At 42.6% G+C, this 13,836-nt stretch overlaps 1 protein-coding gene across 1 annotated transcript in view; it reads left to right on the forward strand.

Moving 5' to 3' along the window:
* The window catches only part of DCAF1 (DDB1 and CUL4 associated factor 1), a gene marked incomplete in the record, with an annotated part of 1,406,260 nt that overhangs the window by 1,270,665 nt on the left and 121,759 nt on the right, over positions 1-13,836 (forward strand).

The raw sequence follows: 13,836 nt of genomic DNA on the forward strand, positions 1-13,836 counted from the left end.
CCAAAGCAAAAAGTGGTTTAGAATCAATAAAACAAGGAACAGGAAAAAAATGTTCTATAGAGCAACACACACTGAGTCAACAGTGTTGTAAATGAGCACTTTCCTTCTTTTATTTAACACCAAGAACAACTTCAGATTTGACTACTGAATCAAGTTTCCACATTTAAAAACATTACCAAACAAATCACATGTTCAAAACAACCAATCCCCAGCCACCTTCATAGGTGGGTACAAGGCTAGCGGCCCTAGGGCCTATATAAGCCTAGCCAAAAAATTCCCTGGCTTTCGCCACCCAAGAATTTATTTTCCTGTGCCCCCGTCGGGCAGAGCCACAGAAATGATCCCCGGTGTGAATTTCCTATTTCCTATTCAATTGTCAAGATTTTTCTTAGAGAGCCAATGAGGAGTGAGTTTGACATGAATGGGTAGTTTGTTCCAGAGCATGGGAAGTCTCTGGGACAGGAATCTATCCCTCCAGCAAGTTCTGTTTATTGTGGTGACAAGGTTTATGTCCCTGGAGCATGTGGCTCAGAGAGATTTGGATGTCTTTAAGTGTAGTATGTCAAGCAGATCTGGGTTTGACATAGCTTTGTATGTTAGGCAGAGATCACCTCTGAGCAGGCGATATGTGACTGAGTAGAGCTGCAGTTTTTTGAGACGGTCTGCGTATGGCATATGTTTGAGGCCGGTAATCCTATTAGTGAGGTATTTCTGTTGCCTTTTAGTTGTTGTAGGTGTCTTGCGTTTCAGCTTTGAAGGTCTCAGTTGTTTGGGCAGATTTTTATTGAGAGCCTCCGCGAATGTAGGTGTGTGTTTTGTGTTACTATTCAGTTAGTCACTGTTCAAAGAAATTTAAAGAAACACAACTAAAAACTAAACTAAAACCATAATGATTTAAATGAATATATACATAACTATATACATCAAGAGCTGTTTAATATTTTATAAACTCTGTGCTTCCAAAAAACATTTTATACTCGCACACTCGTTCAGACCAGAAAATTTATTAGCGGTAAGCATGATCTGCCATACAGACTCTCTGCACTCTAATGGTACTTTGTAGTTGCCACAGAAGTCATTCATTTCAACAGAGTCTAGCACAAAAAAATCAAAATTTCTTAGTTATTACACTGTAGAGAATGTCTCGCTAATGCATTATCAGTGTCCTCGTTTCTAATTGCTACTGAGTGTTAATAAATTCTGCGTGCCAACTTCCTTATAGTTTTACCAACACAGAAGCATGTACATGAATGACATAAGCCTAAACAGACTATGCTTTTAGAATTCTAACTGTACCTCCAGTTAGATAGAATTTCCATGTTTAAGTCACTCAAAAAATACTTGTAGTGTTGGAAGTAGTGGCACTGCTTACAGTTGTGGAATTTAAAAGTCCGAAAGGTACCGTAATTCGTTTTCGTAGGGCTAGTGTGGCTTTCTAGGACGGATCTAATGCAATTAATTTATAAGTGAACAAAGGATGATCACCTAAAATCTTAGCAAAATCCCCATTAACTAAAATAATCTTCCAGTTATTTTGCAAGATGTTTCTGATAATGGTGATGTCAGTGGTAATGGGGAGTGGAAAATTACCCCTCTAGCTAATAGGCAAACTAGACTGGGGTATGTGTGTATCTCCTCTGGCTAAAGAACAAAGTTTGACCTTTATCAATGATTTGTCTTTCCTCACCAGTACGTAACAGATAGATTTCACGAATAATGTTAGCCAGCCAAGCATTATCTTAGTCTCTACCCATGAAAAAGACTTTCAGTATCTCTATTTCTTCAGGACAAATTTCTTCATTGCTCGTTTATCTGCTAAGTCTTATAAAAACTGTGTTGTTGTTGTCAGTCTTGCTTGTATTCTCACTGATGGGTCAGATCTGATGCTTCGGATCCATCTCGGTCTTTGCAAAAGTTTGAGATCTTCAACAAAGCTCTTGGACGTCCTTTCCAACCCATAATGCAGTTCTTTAACTTCCTCAAATTTTGTTTGCTCCCATCATAGGCCATTGCAGAATTTGAGGCTATGGAGATGTGCAAACCCAGTAATTACTCTGTCTCCCATAGGTATAGGAAGGAGGTATGGAGGGTGGGTTATGAAAATAAAGGTAGAGATGGACAACATACATGGAATGGTTATGGTGAGTACATAACTTCTTTGTGTTGTCAGTCTTGCCTTTATTCTCAGTGATGGGGCCACGTCACAAGCATCCTGACTCTTGGGAGTATATTCCTCAGAACCATAGAACCGAAAGAGGCTATACTCTAGAGGACAAATCCACTCTGTAGTGAGTAATAAAGGTATGAGGTTTCGCCCATGTAGCTGCAGCACAGATGTTACTCAAAGGCAGCCTTGCTTGGAAAGCTGTAGATGTAACTATCGACCTTGTGGAATGAGCTTTAACAGGGAATGGAAGAGCTCTGTTCTTAGAGTTGTAGATGTAGGATATGCAAAAAGTGAGCCATCTAAACAAAAGTAACTTTTGAAACTGATTGACCTTTTCTGATGTCAGAGGAAGATATAGAGAGCTGATCTGATTTCTGAAATTCTGTGCAAGTAGAAACGTAACTCTCTGAACATCCAGAAGATGTAGTGAATATTCTCCCTTGTTTTGGAAGTTTGGGATGAAAATTGGCAGTTCAGTGGATTGGTTGAGGTTACTTTCCGACACAACCTCTGGAAGAAAGGTGGGATTAGTGTGTAAAGAAACTCTGTCCTTATGAAAAACTAGGTATGGGGGCTTGACAGACAAAAGCTTGCATTTCTGAAACTCTTGTAGCTGAAGTAATAGCCACTAAAAACAGTGTTTTCCAAGACAGAAATGTCAAATCACATGTGGCCAAAAGTTCAAAGGGAGGACAGGTAATATTTGTCAAGATGAACTTCAGATCCCAGGGAGGAGTTGGATTTTTGTATGGCGGTCTTATCATTGTAGTGCCTTTCAAAAAGGCTTTACAAAGCCTGTGAGACAATCACATATTCATTTTCTCCTAGATGGAAATTTGAAATCGCTGCCAACTGAACTCTAATAGTAGAAGCAGCAGCTCCTTCATGAAAAAGTTTTGCTGAAAATTCTAGAATAGACTGTATGGGCACCGAAAATAGAACTATCTGATTATTGCTGACCCATGTAACAAACCCCTTCCACAAGAAGATTGTACAAGAGTAAATGGAAGTTTTATGGGAAGATAACAAAATATGTTTGACTGTGGAGGAAAGAAGAGGAAACCTGGTTATCAGGGGAACTGGAGCAGCCAAGCTGTCAGTTTGAGATTGTGTAGGCTGGGATGTACCATTCCCAATGGGCGAGTCAGAAGGTCTGGAGCAGGGTCCAGAATCCATGGTTTGTCCCAAAGATTGAGGCTGAAAGAAGGGAAACTAGATTTGATGAGGCCAGTGGGGGGGGCAATCAGGATAACTGTAGTCTTCAACAAACTTGCTTTCTGTATCAACTTGGGGATCAGGGGGATTCCAAGGGGAAAGTATAGAGGAGTCCTGGAGGCCAATCATAGGTTCATAGGTAGGTAATAGGCTATTGGCCCTGGAGCCTATACAAGCCCAGCCAAAAAGGTACCCTGGCTTTTGCCACCCAAGAAAATTATTTTCCTGTGCCACTGTCGAGCAGAACAAGTGTATTCCTAGGTTGACTCCCTTATGGAAGGGATCAGGGCAAAGTAGTTACTGCATTTGACATTGGTAGGTGATGCAAGGCTGGCCCCATTTCTGGAAAATCTCTTCCGCAACTTGCTGTTTGAGGGACTACTCACGCGGTCATAAGATGGCCCTGCTCAATTTGTCTGCAATCACGTTGGATTTTCCTAGGATGTGAGTTGCAGTCAGAAAATGGCTGCAGGCCATTGCCAAATCCTTAGAGCTTCTCAACAAAGGGGGTAAGATCTGGTTCCACTTTGGTTGTTTATGTATCTGACATATTGTCTGACTGAATTGCTATCGTTTCCAGACGGAGAGTGTCTTGAAATGCTTGCACATTAAGAACACTGCTCTCATCTCTAGGACGTTTATGTGCAAATGAACCTTGTGATCCTGCTAGATGCCTTGAACGGTCTTCCCGAGATAATCCCCCCCCCCCCCACCCTATCTGGGAAGTGTCTGTGGTCACCATGGCTTGGGGTTGAGAAGGAATGAAGGGACAGCCTTGGGATACTAAAGGAGAATGACTCCACCATTGGAGATCCTTTTTGCACGAGTTGGTTACGAGGATTTTGTGCAGCATCACAAGTTCTAGGATTGACCATTTTTTTCATGTGGTGTGGATGCTCACTGCTTGCGCAAGTAATTTATTTACAAAGATGTATTTTCTGTACATCTTACTCTAGATATGATGATCACATGGATCAAAAGATTGATATCCAAAAGTTTGTATCTTCCAAAACCATGGACCATAAATTTCAAAAAGGAGGTGCTGGAATTGAACCATTATAATAGTTCGCCAAATTCACCAACAAAAGAAAAAATGTATTCGAGAATGATCTCTAGTAAGAAGTACACTGTGTTAATCAAGAAATTCCTGAAATCAGTAAACTTCGATAGATACTTCCTAATGAACTCAGTACCCGTCTCCTAGTCATTGCATATATACAAGGAGGTTACATCCATAGAGCCGAATGAAAGTTCTTCAGAAGGTGTATGGATGTCTTTCAAAAGTTTTAGCAGATGCCAAGAGTCCTTGAGATAGAACTCTGATTTTTGTACAGTAGGGTTCAGAATGTAGTCAAGATAAATGGAGGTATAGGTTCAGTGTTATAATTGTCGGCAGCCACTACCGGTCTAAATGGAGGATTTCATTGATTTTTATGAACTTTGGGAATTCCAAATATTCTTGGCGTCTTTACCTCGACTTGTAAGAATGTAAAGGTTTCATGACTGATATTCCTTGGACTGAACAAGTCCTTCAGGTGCCCATCAGTAGTTGAAAAATGCTTTGTCGTCTCAAACTTTAATCTGCTCATAGGTAGTATTGTCTTGGAGCATTTCTAATATGGCAGCATTGTATTTGTCACTGTCCATAATCACCACCATGCCCACCTTTATCTGCCTTCATGACCTTTAGATGTTCTTCATATTTCACTGTTGCAGTCATTGCAATTGGGTTATCCTGCTGGCAGGTAGCCCCCAGTCGGCCTGAATTCCAAAGTCTTGGTCCGGCATCGGTTGCTGTCACCTCTTCCCTGACGTCAGGGCACCAGGGGTATAAAAGATGCAGCCGACGCCATTTTCTTCAGTCTTTCTTGACGTGCGGTGCCCGAAGCAGAAGCAGTTCACAAGTGCCAGTCGGCCGACTCCTGAGATTTTCATGTTCGAATTTCGGATCCGAAGTCTTCATTAAAAACTAAGTACCCCGTTGGGGAAACTTTTTTATTGCTCCAGTCTGATGTCAGAAAAAGTTAATAATTGTATTTCTTGTGGGAAGCAAATACCTCATAAGGACTTTCATTCTTGCTGTATTCCTTGCCTAGACCCTGACCACGACATTGCTAGTTGTTGGTTTTGTGCTAGATTTAACCAACGCATTATTAAGCGTCGGTACGATTTTGCATTGCACTATTTTGGCAGAAGATTTAATTATACAATGTCGGATAGCCATTCGACTACCGGAATTCACAAGAAATGCAAAGAAAAAGAAAAGGACAGGCATCCGAGGTCCAAAACAGATGAGGCTTCTAAGCCAGTCGCCGGTTCTCAGTGAGGCGTCTTCGCAGCCCCTGATGCCCGCTACTTTAGAGCCGCAGGCCGCTACCAACTCCCACATGGAGTCTGCTAGGCTGCTGGAAACTCAAAGTATTGGACCCTCGGACACTATTCCCTCAGATGGGTCCGAAGCCGCTGAGCAGGCATCGGCTTCTGAGGGTGTTTTCAGACCTACTCAATTATACATTAAAGCGACTTCAGCTTCAAAGGCAAAGACTAAAGCACCTTTAAAGCCAAAGAAACAAGTACAACAGCCTCATGGACAGGCCTCCATGCCCAAAAAACAGATGCTCAAAATGGCTGAAGACTTAATTACTTTGATCAGGTGTTCCCATCCCCCTCCTGATAAAAGGCCTAGGCAAGAGACAGACTATGAATCTTCAAATCAGGTTTCCATTTCATCTGATTCCTCTTCTGATCAGGAATACTCTCTTCTTCCCTATGAGGATTCTGATGCTGTAGAATCTATCCTTTCATAGGTTCATAGGTTCATACTAGGCTATCTGCCCTAGGGCATTTATAAGCCTAGCCAGAGTGTGTATGGCTTTCGCCACCCATTTTAAATTAATTTTGCTATGCCCTTTTTCGAGGTTAGTATACTGTGCCTCTGTCGAACAGTGACACAGAAGTGATACCCGGGGTAAACCTACGATCTCCCATCCACTCAAGATTCCTCTTGAAGAGAGTCAATGAGGGACTCTGCCTAACCTGGACTGGGATTTTATTCCAGAGTGAAGGGAGCCTCTGGGTTATGAATCTGTCCCTCCAGCATGTCCTATTTATTTCAGTGCTGAGGTTCAAGTCCCTCGAGCGCGTAGCTCGATGGGATTTGGATTTTCTGAGGTGCAGCATGTCCATTAATTCCAGGTTGGACATGGCTTTATACGTCAGGCACAGATCGCCTCTGAGCAGGCGGTATGCCACTGAGTAGAGCTGGAGTTTCTTTAACCGGGCAGCATATTCAGCCTCTCCTCCTGAGGACTACTGTTTTGGGGAAACCTTGCATACCATGAGGGAGCATTTCCACTGGGAGAGACAAGATTTTTCAGAATCTAAGAAAAGGCTCAGAGACTTCCTTTTACTACCACAACACAGGCACCTAGCTATTCCACCTGTGTGAGACATTGTAGATGATGATTTTTCAGAGTCTAGTCTGACCCCTGACTCTTTATCTCCGGCTCCTGTTTAGCCGGACAGATACTACAGGGTTCCTGACTCTCATAAATTCCTTTTCAAAAACCCTGCTGCTGACCCAGAAACTCTCTCTCGGTCCCAAAGGGATCAAGGCTTTCACTGCAAAAAACCCTACCCCCTCTGACAGGGATTCTAGGGCACTGGACAGATGGGGGAAAAAGGTTTACACTTCTGCTACCTTGGCTATAAGGGCCTTAAATTGCCAGTTTCATATGCTCAGATATCACCAATATATTATGTCACTGCTTAAACAGAAAATGTTGATAAATTCTGAATGTGCAGAAAACAAAGAAATGCAGGATTTATTGCATGCAGCTGAACAAGTTGGAAAGCATACTTTGCAATGTGGTTTTGATTCTCTGGAGGCCTCCTGCAGGGCAGCTGTTACGGGTTCTGTCATTAGGAGGCATGCTTGGTTAAAGGAACAAAATTTGCCTGATCATGTCAAAGCAAAATTATTAGATGCTTCATTACAACATGATACCTTATTTGGTTTTTAGGAAGAGGAGGTGTTAAAGAAAATGGACGACAAAGCTAAATCTATGCAAACGGTCAAGGATTTCTTACAGGTGCAGCCTTCAAGATTTAGCAGACACTGGCCTACAAAGAAATGGTCCTTTTCAGTGTCAGGCCGCAAAGGGGCAGATCTAGATGCCCAAGAGGCAGATCCCAGCCCCAAGGCTCGTACAGGTCTAAACAATGGAATGCTTCTACCTCCAAAGGTGAAGACAAATCACAGCCATACAGGAAACAGTCCCAATGACTTCCCCCTGCCTGCGCCAAGCACTTATCTTCTGGCAGCACCCTTAGGGGGAAAACTAGCACTTTTTTCTCAAAATTGGCACATAACCCAGGATAAATGGGTCCTAGACATGGTGTCACAAGGCTACAAGTTTCACTTCCATACTCTGCCAAGGCCAAACCTGCCAAAAAATCAATGGGCAGAGGCACAAAAACAAGTCTCATCCCTCATGGCCATGGGGGGCCATTCAACAAGTACCGGAGCAAAAGCAGGGACAAGGAATTTTACTCAAGACTGTTCTTGGTACCAAGAAAGGACAAAGCCTGGAGACCAGTACTGGGCTTATCTATTCTAGACACATACCTGGATATACCAAAATTCAAAATGTTGACTCTACAGCAACTTCTGCCCATGCTGGGCAAGAAGGCTTGGCTGGTGACTTTAGACCTAAAAGAGGCATAACTGCATGTATCAGTTGGTTCTATATATTTAGTGCCATTGTGCTGTTAACTCAGAGCAGATCCGAGTGTTGCCATTGAGATTCTTGACATAGGTATAGAATTGCTTTGTGGTCGTCTTTAGAATCAATGGTGATTTTGTTTTTGTAACTAGCTTTGGAGGATTTTGAGGGATCTCAGCTTCTTACTGGGGCTGACTAGGGGGAGTTCTTCCAATCATGGGATTTTACTCTTTTTTGCAACAGTTTCTTTCTTCTGTTGTAGAGTTTGTTTATGGCAGGGGACCATCAGATTGGCTTCCTTTTTGGAGGATAGCATCTTGGTTCTGTTAGGGATTGCATGATCCATGCACTTGTTTAAGTGCTTATAAAGTGCATTTGTGTAGGATTCGGCAGTCGTACCTCTATTGTCTGTCAGCATGGGTGTTGTGAAGTTTGCCACTTCTGTCTTAAGAAGCGTGAAGTTGGCTTTGGAGAATTTTTTTTACAGTAGCTTCCTTAATGGGGAGTGGGGGTTGGATGTGGATGTGTCTAGGGTGATTAGTTTGTGGTCAGATCTGACCAGTGAGGAATTGACCTCTGGTGTGGAACACCGGTTGCCCATGTTGGTAATGACCAGATCAAGGATATTGCTGCCTCTGGTGGGGATGTGGATAAGTTGATCCAAAGGCATTGGAATTTGTGAATTCCAGAAAACTTTGAGCACAAGAGTTGGTACACGAGTAGTTTTCCCAGTTAATGGTGGGGTAGTTGAAATTGCCCATTATTCGGGTGTTAGGTTGTACCCTAATATTTTCCAGTGTGTCAAGAAATGAGGTGTGGGAATATTGGAGCATGGTGGGGGATCTGTAGCAAGCTACAATTTGGATTGCGGTCTTGCCCAGAGTTAGTTGCACTTGGATAATCTCGGATGCATTATGCTGAGCAACTAGCCTGGAAGTGTGGATATCCTTAATGAATATGGACACGCCTCCGCCTTTAGTGTTTCGGTCCAGGTTAGGTGGCCGAAAGATGTGGTATGAATTATAGCCTGGTAATGCAGGGGTGCTCTCTGGAGCCTTGAACCAGGTCTCTGTCACTGCACAGATATCGATGTTCTCCATTTTAAGGAGTGCCTCGAGAGAGTGCATTTTGAGGTTTACACTTCTAGCATTGAGTAGCATTACCCTCAGATTTTGCTTGTTTGTACCGGCTTCGGTGATGAATTTGTCATTTGAACCTTGCCTAAAAAGGCATTATGGGGTGCCAAGAGCCTTAGCCAGTGTCCGGAATCCCAAGGGCGACAGATGCAGGCCATCTTTGGCAAAGCATCGTGGTTTGTCGATCATGTCATCCCAGGCAGACGGATACTGGATCCCCTTAGAATGACACCAGAAGCTTAGCCAATTGTTGAAGTCAGTCATTTTGTCCTTGTACTGTGCTGAGGTCATTTGATGGCTTGTCAGGGATAGAAAGCAGGTTGCACTGAAATAAAAGTACAGTTGTGTAAAATCGTACCATAATAATAGATGGTTTTCTTTTCACTGTTGCAGTGTTCCTTACACAAGGGATCTCCTGCCAAGGATAGCCCAATGACTGGCTAGTATACCAAAGCCTTTAGAATTTATAGATGTCGTACACTGCACGTATGCTTCCCCGCACAAGAAGTAGGGCATAAAGTTGACATACGTATGTGCATGCTTCAAAAATGAAAAGCACCAGAAGGAACAGGATGTCCTTGGGGACAAGGAGGAACACATGTATCCAGGAAGGGGCAAAAAGAAGAATCCCTGGCCAGGAAGGTAAAAGGAATAGGGCACAGCAGAATGGGGGAGGGGCAATACTGCAACAATGAAGAGAAGGACATCTACTGTTATGGTAAGATTTTACAAAACTGTACTATGCCCTTCCATATTACTGTTGCAGCATTCCTTACACAAGGGAGAGTAAAAAAGCTCAAGAGGAAACCTGAGAGGAGGAAGGCACTGAAGAACCCTCTAGATACCCATATGCAGGACAGCCCTGGCAAAGCCAGCTCTTTCTCTGGAAACATCCAACTTGTAATGTTCAGTGAAGGGATGGATAAAAGTCCAAGCAGCAGCCTCAACAAACGAACTAGTATCCAGCCATCTGAAAAAGGCACCAGAAGAAGTAACACCTCTGGTAGAATGAACCTTCTCAGAAGAGGAAAGACATTTACCATGAAAGAAATAAAAAAAAATGGCCTTAGAAAACCAGGAAGATATGATTTGTTTAGAAACTGTCAAACCTAAAGACCTGGGATGAGAGGAAACAAAAAGTTGCTCCGATTTGCAAATGGCCTTAATCTTATCCAAATAATATCAGAGCTGCCTATGCACATCCAAGGCATGAGGAACCTTCGCACTAGCAGACTGTGAAGAAGGAAAAAAGGAGGTAAACTAACAGACCGATTAAGAGACAACTCACTGACCACTTCGGGCATAAAAGGAGTAGTAGGATTAAGAAATACCACGTTCCTGTGAAAAACTAAAAAGGAGTAACAGCAATAAGTGTGTGAAGCTCAGGTGCCCTCTTAGCTGAAGGCCCAAAAGAATAGTTTTCCAAGTACAATTTTGCAAGGAAGGTGAAGCAGCAGGCTCAAAAGGAGGCAGAGTCAATTTTTCAAGAACAAAACTGAGCCCCCAGAAAGGTGGAATAGACTTTCTGGGAGGTCTGATATGAAGGATGCCTTTAAGAAATTGCTTGACTTCAAGGCTAGAGGAAGAGTGAAGGACAGATGAGCAGAAGTAGTTGACAGACGCGCTTTAACTGAAAAATCTGCTAACCCAGCATGGAACAAGTCACACAAATATGATAGAACCAGAGGGATCACCTCTGAAAAGGGATCCTGGTTACAAGAGAGGCACCAAACAGAAAATCTCTTCCATATGGACAAATATGATTTCCTGGTAGAGGGTTTCCTGGCCTCCTGCAGAACCCAAAGCACATCCTCAGAAGTGAAGTGCCTAAAAGGGATCAAAACCCACCCAGAGCATCAGCTGAAGAGTGGACAAGTGAGGATGGATAACAGACTCCTTGTCTTGTGTGAGAAGGTCCACCCAGTAAGGTAACTTGTGGTGACTGCCCCTGAATAAGTGAAAAAGAAGGGGGAACCAGTGTTGTCTAGGCCAAAAGGGAGTCACTAGCAGTATTTTGGGGGAGTCCTGCTTGATCTTGTGCAAGACCCTCAGAATAAAGGGAAACCGAGGGAAGGTGTAGAGAAACATCCCCTTCTAAGGAAAAGACAGGGTGTCCACTCTCCAAGCCAGAGAACTTGAGAGTCTGGAACAGACAAAGCTGTCTGTCAGAGGGGAGGCAAAAAGATCTACTTGAGGAATACTCTATTGATGGACAATATCCAGAAACACATGTCTGTGAATCATCCATTCATGCATGAGGTTGTGTGCTGGACCTGCTCAGTGAGTCTGCCGCTATATCTTATTCTGAAGAAATGCAGACAGCCTGAACAGTCAGTTGATACTGGACAGTTAGATCCCAGACCTGAAGCGCAGCAAAGAAGGGAGGACCATGTCCCCCTTTGCTTGTTTACATACATCACTGCGATACTGTCTTGTGAAAACCTTGAGGGGCCCTGGAAAAAACAAGGAATGAAAAGCCTGAAGAGCTAAGAGGATAACTCTCATCTCATTGATGTTGATGTGATCTGATCTCTGATGGGAAGGCCATAGATTCTGGACCTTGAGAGAACCGAAGGAAGCTAGGGAAAAGGTAAATCTGTAGTGCTAGCTGACGGTCAAGCATTCAAAGTCCACACGGCGCTCTCATTTTGCCAGCAAGAAAGTTCTGAAGGATTGGCACACTAACCACCAACTTTATATGGCTCTCCATGAGCCCTTCAGCAGTGAGGGCAAGTGAAAGGTGCCCTAAATATTCGGGTGCTGGTCAGTTGTGATATCCTGGGCAGAACATAACCCATACAGCTTAGTCCACTGTAGCAGTGGTTTAATGATGAACATTGTCTTGACCTATAGTGTGAAGGTGTACACCACCCAATCCAACAACTATTAGCAATCCCCTGACATTCCTGTTAGGTCAGTGATCCATCATGCCACAACACCCCCCCCCCCTCCCCAGCCCCCAGGATATGGGATAGCTGTTGCTAGCTGCTCACTTCCACCTCCCTTGTCTCACTCCTCTTAACTCCCAGTCTGCAAATCAAACCAGGTCATCTGGGTCGCAGCCAGAGCTGTATCCCCCTATGCCACAATGCTGAGGCCAGATGATAATTTTTGAAGGGGGTTGTCTATTCAAGGGTAAAAATCTTGGGTCACAATGCTGATAGGGATATTCCTCTTGAAAGGAGCCGAGCTATGACCTTGAGACTGTAAACTGCAGCTGCAGGTGGTAAATTTCTGGGAGGTCTGTAAAAGAATGAAGTATGCAAGATGACAGTACTGACTTGAGTTTTAATACACAACTGTGAGTCGGTCAGTAATGATTTGAATTAAGGCACCAAACACAACCAGAGGAAATGGTGCCTTCAGTAAAACTAATAACCAATGCAAAAAAGCACCAAAGAGGTCGTAACTAATAAAAAATGTATTTACCAATACTCGGTGGGTCTGACAGCTCTTTTTATTGGAGTATAAATGCTTAACAGTATCCACAAAAAAACAGGACCTCATCAGATAACAAATCACTCTCAAGTACCTTCATATTTATATCCTTCCACCATCATTAAAAACATCTTTATTTACTAATAAACTAACAATTATTCACCTGATACAAAATTAAAATAGAAATATAAAAACAGATAAGACATATAAAAACACGCATTTCCTTCCTAGCTTGATAATCTAATATCTACTAAAAGGATTGTTTTAAAAATATCTTAGATTAAATGCTCATAAAGAAAATAAAAAAAAACTTGTTGCCATCTAGTGGCTAAAAATATTTTTGCTTAGACAAATCCTTCATTTTGTTTGTGTCTTTCGGCTTTTCCCGGTTAGGGGTCGCCACAGCGAACTCCGGTCGGCTAATGATTGGCAGTTGATTTTTACGTACCGGCTTGCCAGGCCTGGCGCACAACCTTCAATGAAGGTACGCCCATTCACACATGTCTCCACGCAGAAGACGCTCTAGCTGAGACAAAAATAAAAATCAAACCACACTTGGGCCATTTAAAAACCCTTTATATTAACCTTAAAACTGAATATTAAAATGGGAGAAAAAGTTGAATAGAAATGTAAAACAGAAATGGAAGTTAGAGTTTGGCTGCCCTTAACTTCAGTACTGAGGCTAAAGAAATATTTTCATGTAACCCTGGGAATGTATTCACCTCTATGACCATTTGCCAAAAAAGCTCTTTATATTCTATTTTGGTTTCCCAGGGTCCATTCCTTGGGGTCTTGTTCCACCATTTCCAAAACAAAGAAACCATATTTTGCTGAGGTGCAGGTTAAACTATGCTTATATAAAGCATTTTTAATGTCTTTATTTCTAATGTCATTCAAGTGTTCATAAATCCTCCTCTTCAGCTTTCTAATGGTTTTCCTATACAGAATGCCCCACATTCCTTACATGTAGCAATATATATATTACCCTTACACTATTACAGTTGGAATAAGTGCTGCTCTCAAATTGTCCTATCCCTACCTGGAATAAATACTGATTCACTATTCGCTATGCAGGGTCATTGGGAACAGGTCCCACACTTAAAGGTATCAGTTCTCCTTTTTCCTTTTGGTTCCAGTCTATTTTCAAATAAATCCT

Source organism: Protopterus annectens, chromosome 7.part1 (genome assembly GCF_019279795.1).
Source record: "Protopterus annectens isolate FY-2018-M chromosome 7.part1, PAN1.0, whole genome shotgun sequence".
NCBI lineage: Eukaryota > Metazoa > Chordata > Ceratodontiformes > Protopteridae > Protopterus > Protopterus annectens.